Source organism: Schistocerca nitens, chromosome 6 (assembly GCF_023898315.1).
Source record: "Schistocerca nitens isolate TAMUIC-IGC-003100 chromosome 6, iqSchNite1.1, whole genome shotgun sequence".
NCBI lineage: Eukaryota > Metazoa > Arthropoda > Insecta > Orthoptera > Acrididae > Schistocerca > Schistocerca nitens.
Genome location: NC_064619.1, coordinates 218,489,895 through 218,507,157, shown reverse-complemented (window position 1 = coordinate 218,507,157; position 17,263 = coordinate 218,489,895).

Below are 17,263 nucleotides of genomic sequence, written 5' to 3'. Positions count from 1 at the left end.
TTTTGCATTCAGTAACATAAAAACATAATGTTGTAATATATCTTATGGCCATTCACATTTATTTCGTGGCAACATAGTTTGACTATTTACTCGTTGAAGTTCATACATCCCCGTTATTAACACTGTCACAGTACAGCCACAGTTTTATTTCAACCCGCACGTGAATAAGACAACTTTACACATCATGTTTCTTGTATCATCGATAACAGCCGTCGGTTCTATTATAAGTATTCACACAGAATAATCCACTGTGGTCACGTGCAGTTAGAATCCATGACACAGAGTGTGACCCGTATATCTACACTCCTGGAAATGGAAAAAAGAACACATTGACACCGGTGTGTCAGACCCACCATACTTGCTCCGGACACTGCGAGAGGGCTGTACAAGCAATGATCACACGCACGGCACAGCGGACACACCAGGAACCGCGGTGTTGGCCGTCGAATGGCGCTAGCTGCGCAGCATTTGTGCACCGCCGCCGTCAGTGTCAGCCAGTTTGCCGTGGCATACGGAGCTCCATCGCAGTCTTTTAACACTGGTAGCATGCCGCGACAGCGTGGATGTGAACCGTATGTGCAGTTGACGGACTTTGAGCGAGGGCGTATAGTGGGCATGCGGGAGGCCGGGTGGACGTACCGCCGAATTGCTCAACACGTGGGGCGTGAGGTCTCCACAGTACATCGATGTTCTCGCCAGTGGTCGGCGGAAGGTGCACGTGCCCGTCGACCTGGGACCGGACCGCAGCGACGCACGGATGCACGCCAAGACCGTAGGATCGTACGCAGTGCCGTAGGGGACCGCACCGCCACTTCCCAGCAAATTAGGGACACTGTTGCTCCTGGGGTATCGGCGAGGACCATTCGCAACCGTCTCCATGAAGCTGGGCTACGGTCCCGCACACCGTTAGGCCGTCTTCCGCTCACGCCCCAACATCGTGCAGCCCGCCTCCAGTGGTGTCGCGACAGGCGTGAATGGAGGGACGAATGGAGACGTGTCGTCTTCAGCGATGAGAGTCGCTTCTGCCTTGGTGCCAATGATGGTCGTATGCGTGTTTGGCGCCGTGCAGGTGAGCGCCACAATCAGGACTGCATACGACCGAGGCACACAGGGCCAACACCCGGCATCATGGTGTGGGGAGCGATCTCCTACACTCGCCGTACACCACTGGTGATCGTCGAGGGGACACTGAATAGTGCACGGTACATCCAAACCGTCATCGAACCCATCGTTCTACCATTCCTAGACCGGCAAGGGAACTTGCTGTTCCAACAGGACAATGCACGTCCGCATGTATCCCGTGCCACCCAACGTGCTCTAGAAGGTGTAAGTCAACTACCCTGGCCAGCAAGATCTCCGGATCTGTCCCCCATTGAGCATGTTTGGGACTGGATGAAGCGTCGTCTCACGCGGTCTGCACGTCCAGCACGAACGCTGGTCCAACTGAGGCGCCAGGTGGAAATGGCATGGCAAGCCGTTCCACAGGACTACATCCAGCATCTCTACGATCGTCTCCATGGGAGAATAGCAGCCTGCATTGCTGCGAAAGGTGGATATACACTGTACTAGTGCCGACATTGTGCATGCTCTGTTGCCTGTGTCTATGTGCCTGTGGTTCTATTAGTGTGATCATGTGATGTATCTGACCCCAGGAATGTGTCAATAAAGTTTCCCCTTCCTGGGACAATGAATTCACGGTATTCTTATTTCAATTTCCAGGAGTGTATGATTTATTTACTGATTGACAAGGAGATATAGCTTTACATTATCGTTATTATTCCTTCCCTGTTTCAATGTCGTAATATGGAATCGAACTTCATAAATTTGATAATGTTGGGGACATAGCTTTACTTTGTCGTTGTTATTCCTTGCCTGTTTCAATGTCGTAATATGGAAGCGAACTTTGTAAGTTTGATAATGTTATCAGACTGCAAATTTTCTTGTACGTACAGTGGGAGGCCTTCGGACAAATGAAAATCTGGATTATTGATTGAATGAAGAAAAGCGATTCTGTATTATTATTAACTCTTAAAGGGTGATCTACATCACCTGTACATGGTCAGCTTCTAGGTACGTTGCCATATGGTTGTCTCTCTAGGGTTAGGTGTTTACGCAAAAAAATGTTAAAATAACAAAAGTAAGTGTTTATTAATAGATTAGGGACACATTTTCGTATATACGTACATATTTTCTTAAAATTACCAACATATGGCAACCTTAACAATGACATACGTAACGAAACTCACATAGGATAGTCATTGTAGTTCAATTTTGTTTAAAATATTTGGTAACTGTCATTTGACGTAAACCATGTTTTCTCTGTTCGTTTTCCGAATTAGTTGATTGCTTCCAGAGCTTTAAATACTTCCGCATGAGATGATCCTGCACCAATTTCTGTACCTACGTTTTCTTCTGTTGTATCTTCTTGAATTTCCTGCCCCTCATTAGCCTGCAATAATTTTCAACAATTTCGTCAACTCACATGATCTGAAATCCTTGATCATTACCGTCAAAAGTGAGTCACTCTTTCATACCGTCGATACCACATTCCTGGCATATTTGTACGTTTGTCATTAGCTCATTTACATTCTCTAAGAAAGTATCATCCGTATCGGCTACTGATTTTCGTTCATCTGTTTTAGTATTCTGTTCAAAGCATTGTCCAAAGTCTTCCTTTCAGTCAAATCCCGCGTATGTACAAGCATCTAACAACACCCCTTCCAAATCATTTGCTTGAAAAATGACAAAAAACTTCTTCTTTCTCCTTATCAATGGATAACAATTTACGTACAAGCTGTTTTCTATAAAGCGACTTTAATGATTCAATAACACTTTCATCCATTGGTTGTAGTAATGATGCAACATTAGCGGACAAAAATTTACTGTAACTATTCCATTTTCTCTCTGTAACTATTCAACAGAAGAATGGGTTGGCGCACTGTCCAGTAAAAGTAGGACTTTTACCGATTTCGTTTTGAATTTCTTTTTACTTCAGAGATAAATCTGTTGACATACAGTCAGTGAATATTTGGCTGTAGGCTTAACCCATGCGCTTTTTTTTTTTGTTTTTATAAATTAAGGGAACCCTGGCATTTTTGAAACATATGGAGTTTTTGGATTTTCTACTCATTCGCCGATTAGCTAAAAATTTTGACGGTAATGATTTCCAGTTTAATCTGGTTTCGTCAGCTTTGCAAAGAAAGTCCAGGTCACAGTCATTTTCGCTCAATTCTTTTTTAAAACCATCTTTAAATCTATATTAGGTGACATTTTTGCACGTCATATTTCCAATTCGTGAACTCCACGACGAGATTTAAATCTGTAAAACCATACGTTACTTGCTAAATAACGATTCGGGGCTGTATGTCTTTTTTTATTTAACTGCAATGCTTTTTCACAGCGCAAAGGACCAGGTATCGGTTGCCCAGTTGATTGTTTTTATAAAAACCAACAATAAACAGCTTCTTCCAAGACTTCATTTTTCCGTTTCTACATCACTTTTCGATATTCACTCCCGTCTTCAGTATCAAGTTTGCAGGTGTACTTCAAAACGGAATCGCCATTTTTGATACCGTTTTTGGTAAAGTACCTACGCCACACATATCAGCTAAAGTACGGCCAGTTTCTCCATTTTTTAATGAATAAATAGTGCTCATTTTATCTTCACGCAATACTAGAAGTCTCTTGCGCTTTGACATTTTTAAGCACAGACGCGACAAGGTGCAGTAATGGTGCGACTATCTAATTCAAACAATCGTGAAAGGCGCGGGCCAGAGATCTAGCGGAGCGTGGACGTGTCGTGCTAGGGCGACATGTCCGTGCACTCACGGACTAGACTACAAAGGCACTTGCTCACGGTTAACAACCCGGACAATCGCGAATTCGTATGACAGAGGTTCGGATAATCAAGTCTCCACTGCACTGTTTGTTCTCCAACTTCACTCATCAAAAAAAGTTTTGCATCACCCCGGTTCGCAGAACTCCTGAAGACAGACGTTGACTGAGGATGTTGTATCACAGACAGTCCCTGTGATTGATCTGACATTTTAAAATCAACAAACAGATACTTGCTATGTTGACGTGGCGAACGGCTGAAAGCAATGGGAAACTACAGCTGTAATATTTCCTGAGTACAGCTCTATAATACAACTCAATGAGGACGGTATTCGCTTGAGTAAAATATTCTGGATGTAAAACGCCCCACTCCCCAAGCGTATCTCTGAGAGGGAGGGGGTAGTAGAGGATCACTAATTGTTCTGGTTCATTTATTTATTTATTTATTTATTTATTTATTGTTCCGTGGGACCACATTTAGGAGAAGTCTCCATGGTCATGGAACGAGTCAATACATGAAATTATAACACGATTGTAGAAACATATGAAATGAAATATAAGAAACATATTCATGCGACAAGTCGTTAGTTTAAATAAAGAAAATCAAGAATGTAACACTGGAATTTGCTTAATTTTTTAGCTCTTCCAGGAGCTCCTCGACAGAATAGAAGGAGTGAGCCACGAGGAAACTCTTCAGTTTAGACTTAAAAGTGTTTGGGCTACTGCTAAGATTTTTGAGTTCTTGTGGTAGCTTATTGAAAATGGATGCAGCAGAATACTGCACTCCTTTCTGCACAAGAGTCACGGAAGTGCATTCCACATGCAGATTTGATTTCTGCCTAGTATTAACTGAGTGAAAGCTGCTAACTCTTGGGAATAAGCTAATATTGCTAACAACAAACGACATTAAAGAAAATACATACTGTGAGGGCAATGTCAAAATTCCCAGATCGCTGACATCGGCCTCAGCATTCCTGAAACTGATAACTTCAGCGTCGGCCCTTCCTGGAGTAACTCAAACCGCTGTCCAGCGCTTGTACAAAGATATCATCACTTCCCCCTCCCCCTGTAGCCAACGCAAGAATGCTGACAGGCCCCCAGGGCACCTGTGATGTGCAAACTCAGCCCCCCAACATTTGAGCAACTGCATGCTCGCTGTCATTTACAGTTTGTATCTCCATCCTGTATGAACCGTTGCCAGCAGCAGCAGTGACCACCTGGGAAGAGCCGGCCGGTGTGGCCGTGCGGTTAAAGGCGCTTCAGTCTGGAACCGCGTGACCGCTACGGTCGCAGGTTCGAATCCTGCCTCGGGCATGGATGTGTGTGATGTCCTTAGGTTAGTTAGGTTTAATTAGTTCTAAGTTCTAGGCGACTGATGACCTCAGAAGTTAAGTCGCATAGTGCTCAGAGCCAGCCACCTGGGAAGAAGAAGTCTATAGTAAGCATTCATTTTAATGTCTTGTTGTTATTACTATTACTATGTAAGTGTGTTTTCTTATACTTAAGGCTTCGTTACTCTTACAGACTAGGACACACGTAGATTCCTGCCTGAACCGCAGCAGCAGTCACTGTCCACAGGATGTCTTCACATCTTTCGGACCTGATGTCGTTTGACCATGTTTTAGCACAGCAACGGTCTTAGCAGTCATTCTCCGCAGGATTCCTCCCCGACCTACTGAGCCTGGTGTTGGTGTAATTTGACAATGTTGGAGCAGTTACTAGAACTTGAGTTTCAGCTAAGTGCTAGCACAATACTGCTCTTCACCAATATCCTCAATCTAAGTTCAAGTGGACCCAAGCATGTGAATAAAGGCCTAGCACCTCACAGTGACTTCAGCATGGTGAGTGAGATGGCTGGCTCTGAACACTATGCGACTTAACTTCTGAGGTCATCAGTCGCCTAGAACTTAGAACTAATTAAACCTAACTAACCTAAGGACATCACACACATCTATGCCCGAGGCAGGATTCGAACCTGCGACCGTAGCAGTCGCGTGGTTCCAGACTGTAGCGCCTAGAACCGCACGGCCACTCCGGCCGGCTGAGTGATATGGAGAAAATTCAACGTCTTTGTGCTAGAGTGCAGTATTCATGGTGTAAATGGGACCACCTCTGTGATAAAGCTCTTAGAAAGATAATTATGGAATACAACCCATCACAAACTCCTATTAGAATTTTTACCTTAACAGCAGAGGCATCAATTGTTGATACGTACGGAGATGAAGTGCTTGAGCTGAAATTTGAAGCTGAGGTCATATACATTAAACATTCAAGTACGATGAATTTAAAGCACTTGTACAGTACTCTACTGATTGTGGCATACAGACTGTGCCGCTGCTGTCTATATTACAGTTGTATATTGCGACTTTATTGAGTATTTTCGCTTGGACATCGTAAATATAAATTAATTAGAACATTTTATAACCGACTTCAGTCTTCCAACACCAGGATTATATTTAAAAAACGCTACATGCATAAAATCTGTGGAGGCCGAATTTACGGAAGGATTGCGTATGTATGTAACTGCACCTAAAGGTGTGTATACAGTTCGTGTCAAATTCAAGGCATATACAAGATAATCATTTGGACAATACTGTAAATCTGAATGATTGCGTGTGTACATATCTGTGTAATTTAAGATTTTCTGCAAAAAATTGTTCTTATTTGGTTCCCCCCTGCAATAACATTCATGGTGAAACAATTAGGGTCATCTTATAAGTAATATTACTGATATAACAAATTAATTTCTGGTTTATTATTATTAACAGCATTTTTTTCAATTTTCAAGAAAGAGCTTGCTTGTATGCACAGGAGACACCACACTAATACAATTCATTGTCATATACATGAATAGTAGCATCTGATTGTTTATAAGCAGAGATGAATCATACTGACAATAAGAGAGAGGAGGTGAATGATTTTTTGTGCATACAATTAATTTTTTTAAACATGATTACCATCATATGATTGCTGGTACACATGGGTACATCATACTGCGGCGGCGCGGTTCTTTTTCGTCCTTTACCTGCACCTACCTGTGAACTCGTCGCAGCACATCGCCGTAGGAAAGCCGAGCAGAAACCTACCGTACTGCAACACACACCAGGCTACATACAACGTAACTATTCCAAAAATCGGGAAAAGGTCTTAATTTTGAATGAAAGGTGGAAATAATGGCAAATTTCAGTATAGTCTGAAGTTGAGAATTACACGTTCTCTGCCAAGTACGTGTTAATCATAACACTGCCAGACACAAATCCTTTCATTCACGTTAGCAAGTTTATGGTAACGTATACTACTGGCCATTAAAACTGCTACACCACGATGTTGACGTGCTACAGATGCGAAATTTAACCGACAAGAAGAAGATGCTGTGATATGCAAATGATTAGCTTTTCAGAACATTCACACAAGGTTGGCGCCGGTGGTGAAACCTACGATGTGCTGACATGAGGAAAGTTTCCAACCGATTTCTCACACACAAACAGCAGTTGACCGGTGTTGCCTGGTGAAACGTTGTTGTGACGCCTCGTGTAAGGAGGAGAACTGCGTACCATCACGTATCCGACTTTGATAAAGGTCGGATTGTAGCGTATCGCGATTGCTGTTTATCGTATCGCGACATTGCTGCTCGCATTGGTCGAGATCCAATGACTGTTAGCAGAATATGGAATCGGTGGGTTCAGGAGGGTAATAGGGAACGCCGTGCTGGATCCCAACGGCCTCGTGTCACTAGCAGTCGAGATGACAGGCATCTTATCCGCATGGCTGTAACGGATCGTGCAGCCACATCTCGATCACTGAGTCAACAGATGGGGACGTTTGCAAGACAACAACCATCTGCACGAACAGTTTGCGAACGTTTGCAGCAGCATGGACTATCAGCTCGGAGACCATGGCTGCGGTTACCCTTGACGCTGCATCACAGACAGGAGCGCTTGCGATGGTGTACGCAACGACAAACCTGCGTGCACGAATGGCAAAACGTCATTTTTTCGGGTGAATTCAGGTTCTGTTTACAGCATCATGATGGTCGCATCCGTGTTTGGTGACATCGCGGTGAAAGCAGATTGGGAAGCGTGTATTCGTCATCGCCACCCGGCGTGATGGTATGGGGTGCCATTGGTTACACGTCTCGGTCACCTCTTGTTCGCATTGACGGCACTTTGAACAGTGGACGTTACATTTCATATGTGTTACGACCAGTGGCTCTACCCTTCATTCGATCCCTGTGAACCCTAGTTTCAGCAGGATAATGCTCGACCGCATGTTGCAGGTCCTGTACGCTCCTTTCTGGATACAGAAAATGTTCGACTGCTGCCCTGGCCAGCACATTCTCCAGATCTCTCACCAATTGCAAACGTCTGGTCAATGGTGGCCGAGCAACTGGCTCGTGACAATACGCCAGTCACTACTCTTGATGAACTGTGGTATCGTGTTGAAGCTGCATGGGCAGCTTTACCTGTAGACGCCATGCAAGCTCTGTTTGGCTCAATGCCCAGTCGTATCAAGGCCGTTATTACGGCTAGAGGTGGTTGTTCTGGATACTTATTTCTCAGGATCTATGCACCGAAATTGCGTGAAAATGTAATCACATGTCAGTTCTAGTATAATTTATTTGTCCAATCAATACCCGTTTATCATTAGCATTTCTTCTTAGTGTAGGAATTTTAATGACCAGTAGTGTATTTCCCGAAATCTGAACAGCTACTAGGCACGGATTGTTCTTAAATGAAAATGCTTGCCACACTATTCAGTTTATTGGTGTCTAATGCACTCAAGTTTTTTAGTTACCGATCTGCTCGATATGCCACTCGGTATTACTGACCTTCCTCACGCACAAAATTACTTTAAAAATCCGTACTTTCTAAAAACAACACACCGGAATAAATATGCCTTAACTTTAAAGCACTTTTGAGGCACGTAGCACAACTAAAATCGGCAAATTATAACTTCCTTCGGAGCTCATACTACACACGACCGTACCATTGAAAGCCTAGGCTTCGGCTCCTTAGACTGCTGTAAACATTCCCTATCTCCAAGAGAAAAGACGCGCCAATAGAAAAACATTATTCTCCTGCGTTAGTCCGCGCTTCTCATGACTAACCAATCAAGAAATAACAACCATAAATAAACAAAAAACCTTCAAGAAATAAACAGAACAATTCACAAAAGCATTCTCTTGACCTGTTTCTTGAATGTCTCTGTGCACTACTGTCCTCTAGCAGATGAAAATTAGAACTACGTGTAACACTAGCCTGCTGTGACACAAACTAATATTACTCTCTGAGGGGATTTCAGAATTTTGACCGCATGTTTGTATAGCAGATAAGGGTATCAGACACAATTTTGAATATATTGCAATTAACACACACAGGCTTTAACTTTGGGGGTTAATGAAAGCAGTAAAATTCATATACGAATATTAAAATGAACGGTCGCCAGCCAATTAGGCACTTGAATTTGGAAATACAGTATATGTTTAAGAAAATTTAATATTAGTTGTTGAAGTGACTTTCATTAATATTTCCCTTTGAATAGCACACAGGATACAAATGGACACAGGGCACTCTGAGCTGTGGGCAGCAGCTGTTACCAATAATGAACGAACTAGTAATCACAGAAAGCAAAAATGTACCAAACTTATACTAATAACAGTTACACTCAAAATCATTACCTGAACCACAAAGAGATGTTACTGCAAGAAGTGCACAACTAAAATTGGACAGGAGGGGCTTCTGACTTAACTGACATGTAACAACCAGTAATAAACACAATTAATATCATAATTACATTATTTAATTATTTTATATATTTCTATAAATGGGAATTTATAGAAATATATCAGATTTCCTCAGTAGCAATACTATTCCACTTATCTTTCTAATATGTCAAGAATATGATGGGGACCCATAAACTATAGTGTCCCTAGTCAAGTCGTAGGATTAATTCAGTAGCAATAGAAAGCAGGGTCCAAAGTGTCTGTGCCCAATCATACGCTGCAGAATTTCTCAAAAACTTCTTTGAGCAAGTGTACCTCTTTTTCCATGTACAACGTAGCACATTTCACTAAATTAAAGATTTTGAACTCCAGTCAAATATTCACTGCATGCCTACACTCTGCATCCATTAAGTAAGCGCCTGTAAGTTTGATGATGAATGCAGTAATACCAGGAAATCCAGGTGGAGTGTCTCCACTGCAACCAGGTATTTGTATGAACACGACTTTCTTCATCACAACCTGAAACTTTGCCTCATTGGGATATGTGACTCTGATGATATGCATTCTCTCAGCAAGTTTCTGAAGAAATGCCTGCATGAATTGTAACGAATTCAGGAGGTGTAGCACTACTCTTGGAGTGAATCTCTTGGAGAATGGAATGTATTTTTCTACATTGTCAGGTTTGACACTGATCTTACTTTTCTCCATCCAAAAATCACACAAGTACTCAACAAGAAACTGAGTATCATACCTACCAAATTATGGCTGTAGATGAGTATATCTTGTGGCAGTTGGTATTTCAAGTAGCATGGATTGTAAGTTGCACCACGTAGCTTCCCCATTAGGTGACAATGGTCTCTGCCTGGTGTTTGTGCTTTTCTGTATTTCAGCAGGCCACAAATATGATTTCAACTGTCTGCTTGTAAAAGACATCATTCTCCTGCGATTTAGTTATTGGATAAAGAACATCAACACGCCTAGCAAGCTTTTCAACTTGAGAGAGCAACTGTCTCTCAGGATTATCCCTGAAATATGACTCAAATTTAGTGAGACTGGAATTGTATGAGCACACACCTTGGTACACCACCACATACAATACTTGATGTTCTGTGAAAGCGGTGTGAGAGGATGATGGATCACCTTCACAGCATGGGACAGAAACCAGCGAACACTCAAAGTCAGCAAATACTACAAAGAGACTGTGTTCCTGGTGGTGGACGTTCTTAAGCTTTAAGAACTTTTTATGTTCAGTGGGCATTTCTCCTTGTACTGGTTCCTGGCTCGAGCACTCGATCAGATGTCTTTCTAAATACACACTTGTAGTGAAGGAGTTGAGGAATCTGTGGCAAAAATTCCATTTATGCTCATTTTTACCCATTTGGGCAGAAAGTAGGTGGGACATTTTCTTGATCGAGACATAGTGATGCTTCTCACCTTCGAAGAACAGTGGCAAATCTATGTGCTTGGTATGCTGACCAGCTATTTTGGATAAGTAGAGGGGTCTGACTCTTTCGTGCTTCTCACCAGTTGACCTACTCTTTTTTTTCTTATCTACATAGAGAGTGCAAATTTGTCCTGAATAATTAAGTTCCTGCCTCCAGGATTTTGGGAGGCCTGGGATTGTGATCAGGAATGAGATGCCTTTGAACTTATAGCGCCCACAGACATTAGATGTCTCATATTTACCCAAACTACATGCAGTTTTCGTGTAGTTCCTATCGCAAACCACAAGCGACCATGTGAAGCACCATTCATCATTCTCATCTACATTCTGGTTATTAATGCATGCTTTCTTTAACAGAAATATCATCTAGAAGAAGGGTGTAATAATAGCTCCAATTAACTGGATCAGGCACACGTGAGTACATATCAAGTTGGAGTAGACGGCTGTGTGCCTTACCAGTCTCTCTTTCCTGCACATCATAAAAACAGCTCAGTATGGTGGTCTTGATAAAAGTTCCAAACCACTCTGCAATTGACTCACACCACGATAACACGCCATCTTCCCTAATTTTGATGATGCTTTTCTCTGCAGCATTAATGCTTTCTTTGGGGGGATGCATCAGCTCACAGTAGAGAACTGCTTTGCACCTGATGGTGAGATACCACAGGGCATTGATGATTTCAGGGAGCTTCATTTCCAACACTGCTTGGAAAGCATAAGGGAAAGAAACTAGAGGTCGATACCCAAATTGATGTTACCAATGTGGGAATGCAAGTTCCTCTACCCCAAAGCACCAGCAGCCGCAGAGTAGTCTAATGCAGCTGCGAGATTTACCTGGTGTTCATTAACAGGATGGGCTCGGTGATTCCTACCGCTGCTAGACCCAGGAAGTTCCTAAGGTGATCTATGACGAAGCAACATGGTAAACGTAGTTCCAGAGGTGGAGGTGACAGGCTTGCATGTGGTGCTGAGGCAGGGGGAATGGGGCCACACACAGTGTCAGCGGTAGAGTTGCAAGCACTGGCCACAGCGGCCGTTATGACGCAGGTCAAAGCGCTTTCAGCCACCCACTTGTTGAACTGGGCTGGGCTAATGACAACGGGCACATCATCAGCCCAAGCTGTGGCAATGGGGTGACCACAGTGACCATGGTGATCCTGGTTATGATGTTTGTGGCCACCAGTAATCTGACTCCAGATGGCTGCAATACTTCTGTAAAGGATAGAGTGAGACTGTTAGGCACTAGATATAATTGTTTCTGACACTTACATTGCAGTTCACCTAAATTAAAAGTGATTTTAACCATTTCTCATTTCCGTCATCCTGGCCAATATACGAGGTGCATTCAAGTTCTAAGGCCTCCGATTTTTTTTTCTCCGGACTGGAAAGAGATAGAAACATGCGCATTGTTTTAAAATGAGGCCGCGTTCATTGTCAATACGTCCCAGAGATGGCAGCACCGTACGGCAGATGGAATTTTACCGCCAGCGGCGAGAATGAGAACTGTTTTAAATACTTAAAATGGCGACGTTTTCCTTACTTGAACAGCGTGCAATCATTCGTTTTCTGAATTTGCGTAGTGTGAAACCAATTTAAATTCATCGACAGTTGAAGGAGACATGTGGTGATGGAGTTATGGATGTGTCGAAAGTGCGTTCGTGGGTGCGACAGTTTAATGAAGGCAGAACATCATGTGACAACAAACCGAAACAACCTCGGGCTCCACAAGCCGGTCTGACGACACGATCGAGAAAGTGGAGAGAATTGTTTTGGGGGATCGCCGAATGATTGTTGAACAGATCGCCTCCAGAGTTGGCATTTCTGTGGGTTCTGTGCACACAATCCTGCATGAAGACCTAAAAATGCGAAAAGTGTCATCCAGGTGGGTGCCACGAATGCTGACGGACGACCACATGGCTGCCCGTGTAGCATGTTACCAAGCAATGCTGACGCGCAATGACAGCATGAATGGGACTTTCTTTTCGTCGGTTGTGACAATGGATGAAACGTGGATGCCATTTTTCAATCCAGAAACAAAGCGCCAGTCAGCTCAATGGAAGCACACAGATTCACCGCCACCAAAAAAATTTCGGGTAACCGCCAGTGCTGAAAAAATGATGGTGTCCATGTTCTGGGACAGCGAGGGCGTGCTCCTTACCCATTGCGTTCCAAAGGGCACTACGGTAACAGGTGCATCCTACGAAAATGTTTTGAAGAACAAATTCCTTCCTGCACTGCAACAAAAACGTCCGGGAAGGGCTGCGCGTGTGCTGTTTCACCAAGACAATGCACCCGCACATCGAGCTAACGTTACGCAACAGTTTCTTCGTGATAACAACTTTGAAGTGATTCCTCATGCTCCCTACTCACCTGACCTGGCTCCTAGTGACTTTTCGCTTTTTCCAACAATGAAAGACACTCTCCGTGGCCACACATTCACCAGCCGTGCTGCTATTGCCTCAGCAATTTTCCAGTGGTCAAAACAGACTCCTAAAGAAGCCTTCGCCGCTGCCATGGAATCATGGCGTCAGCGTTGTGAAAAATGTGTACGTCTGGAGGGCGATTACGTCGAGAAGTAACGCCCGTTTCATCGATTTCGGGTGAGTAGTTAATTAGAAAAAAAATCGGAGGCCTTAGAACTTGAATGCACCTCGTACATATAATCAGATAAAACATCCACAGCTGTAGCTACGTTATCATCAAGTGTGCTTAAGAAGGAAGAGAAAAACCTCATCAGAAGCACAGTATGCAAGCGTAAGTTATTATTGGTGGCAGAAGTATTAATACTCACTTATCTGCTCCTCAGAGACTGATGGCGTTCTCCATGAGCTCCAACTAGAAAACGATGTGTTGTTCTGTGGTAGCTCAGTGGCTATGTTGTAATCAACTGCATCTAAAAAATAAGAAAACTCATGAAAAGTACTGTATTCAAGCGCAAATTACTATTGGTCAAATAAGTGGTAATACTCATGTATACACTCCTCAATAATTCGTGATATCCCCGATGACTTCTGACTAGAAAATGGCGTCATGACTTGTGGCAGTTCAGTGATGGTAGCAGCTGTAGAAAAAAATCAGGCACATAAGTGCTGCATTCAAGCACGAGGAAAAATTAAGATGTACACATATAAATAACATAAAAATGTGTACTTGCATTCACTCTTCGGCAAATAATGCTTTAGGAAAGCCACAGCTTCATCGTCAAGCTGTAGTGTTGCCATGTAGCTGTCCTGCTCACTCATCTGTATGACAGATCCATGTCACAGAGAAAAAAAGCAGCTTCTGAGTACTAATAAACATGTATAACTGCATTCCTGGAGGAAAGCCATATTTTATTAATCAAAGAGCAGTGTTGCTATGTCGTCTTCACTTGATAAAAAAGTATGGATACCATGCCCATAAGCAGTGCCGGACTAACGCTTCGTATTCGCACTACAGACGATGGTGATAAACAGACTGACGAGGCCTGCTCAGACTTATTTATATCCATCGTCAGGATGTGTATCGCATCCTGCTCGTGCTAATATTGATATGCAATCATCAGCTCCTACATACTACTTATTTCATTATCTCAACACACACTGCAAAGAAAATAAGTGCGACTGCTCAATGGTATTGTGCACGTATGCATAATTTTTGGAACTCAAACCACACCACAGCATCCTTCCATCAACTTGCACATATAGCTGGTATGTTCCTATTTCATCATCCTGACACATTCTGCAAGTATAAAAGTGTGAGAGCACGATGGTGCAGATGCAATCACTGTGCATACACATAATTTTTGGAACTGTGTTCTCAGAACTGTAAAGAATATCATACATGACAGCAGAGGTGGTCCAGTTAGCCAATAGCATCCACAATGAGCACACATTGCTCCCACATCGGACATGACAGGTCGGACCATGGAGAGAAGATTTGACTTCCTAGATGAAGAGTGTACTTTCCTAGATGAAATGTGTACTTCGATTCATGAATTGTACGATTGGCCCACGTAGGAATACGCCAGTGGGCTGCTGTGGATCACCTCTGATTCCAACATAGATGAAGTCTCTAAACTTATTTCCTCAAATCTTCATGTGCATCATAGTCAGTGTATGTTAAATACTTACCAGAAGCCTGTAAGTGAGACGGTGCAAAAGAATATTGATTGAATAAATAAATACAAAGCCTTTTTTAAAAAAGTATTTCTTGATAATCCAACTTCATCATCACAAATTTGCGTGAGTCCTCAAATTGATGGACAGCTGAACTCCCTGAGTGTGCATGTTGATAGGCTCTTGAAGATGTTATGCGCCCACATATATATATATATATATATATATATATATATATATATATATATATAGGGTGTTACAAAAAGGTACGGACAAACTTTCAGGAAACATTCCTCACACACAAATAAAGAAAACATGTTATGTGGATATGTGTCCGGAAACGCTTAATTTCCATGTTAGAGCTCATTTTAGTTCTTACACCTACGCTCAATGGAGCACGTTACCATGATTTCATACGGGATACTCTACCTATGCTGCTAGAACATGTGCCTTTACAAGTACGACAACAACTTGTGGTTCATGCACGATGGAGCTCCTGCACATTTCAGTCGAAGTGTTCGTACGCTTCTCAACAACAGATTCGGTGACCGATGGATTGGTAGGGGCTGACCAATTCCATGGCCTCCACGCTCTCCTGACCTCAACCCTCTTGACTTTCATTTATGGGGGCGTTTGAGAGCTCTTGTCTACGCAACCCCGGTACGAAATGTAGAGACTCTTCGTGCTCGTATTGTGGACAGCTGTGATACAATACGCCATTCTTCAGGGCTGCATCAGTGCGTCAGGGATTCCATGCGACAGAGGGTGTATGCATGTATCCTCGCTAACGGAGGACATTTTGAACATTTCCTGTAACAAAGTGCTTGAAGTCACGCTGGTACGTTCTGTTGCTGTGTGTTTCCATTCTATGATTAATGGATATGAAGAGAAGTAATAAGATGAGCTCTAACATGGAAAGTAAGCGTTTCCGGACACATGTCCACATAACATATTTTCTTTCCTTGTGTGTGAGGAATGTTTCCAGAAAGTTTGGTCGTACCTTTTTGTAACACCCTGTATATATATACACTCCTGGAAATGGAAAAAAGAACACATTGACACCGGTGTGTCAGACCCACCATACTTGCTCCGGACACTGCGAGAGGGCTGTACAAGCAATGATCACACGCACGGCACAGCGGACACACCAGGAACCGCGGTGTTGGCCGTCGAATGGCGCTAGCTGCGCAGCATTTGTGCACCGCCGCCGTCAGTTTCAGCCAGTTTGCCGTGGCATACGGAGCTCCATCGCAGTCTTTAACACTGGTAGCATGCCGCGACAGCGTGGACGTGAACCGTATGTGCAGTTGACGGACTTTGAGCGAGGGCGTATAGTGGGCATGCGGGAGGCCGGGTGGACGTACCGCCGAATTGCTCAACACGTGGGGCGTGAGGTCTCCACAGTACATCGATGTTGTCGCCAGTGGTCGGCGGAAGGTGCACGTGCCCGTCGACCTGGGACCGGACCGCAGCGACGCACGGATGCACGCCAAGACCGTAGGATCCTACGCAGTGCCGTAGGGGACCGCACCGCCACTTCCCAGCAAATTAGGGACACTGTTGCTCCTGGGGTATCGGCGAGGACCATTCGCAACCGTCTCCATGAAGCTGGGCTACGGTCCCGCACACCGTTAGGCCGTCTTCCGCTCACGCCCCAACATCGTGCAGCCCACCTCCAGTGGTGCCGCGACAGGCGTGAATGGAGGGACGAATGGAGACGTGTCGTCTTCAGCGATGAGAGTCGCTTCTGCCTTGGTGCCAATGATGGTCGTATGCGTGTTTGGCGCCGTGCAGGTGAGCGCCACAATCAGGACTGCATACGACCGAGGCACACAGGGCCAACACCCGGCATCATGGTGTGGGGAGCGATCTCCTACACTGGCCGTACACCACTGGTGATCGTCGAGGGGACACTGAATAGTGCATGGTACATCCAAACCGTCATCGAACCCATCGTTCTACCATTTCTAAACCGGCAAGGGAACTTGCTGTTCCAACAGGACAATGCACGTCCGCATGTATCCCGTGCCACCCAACGTGCTCTAGAAGGTGTAAGTCAACTACCCTGGCCAGCAAGATCTCCGGATCTGTCCCCCATTGAGCATGTTTGGGACTGGATGAAGCGTCGTCTCACGCGGTCTGCACGTCCAGCACGAACGCTGGTCC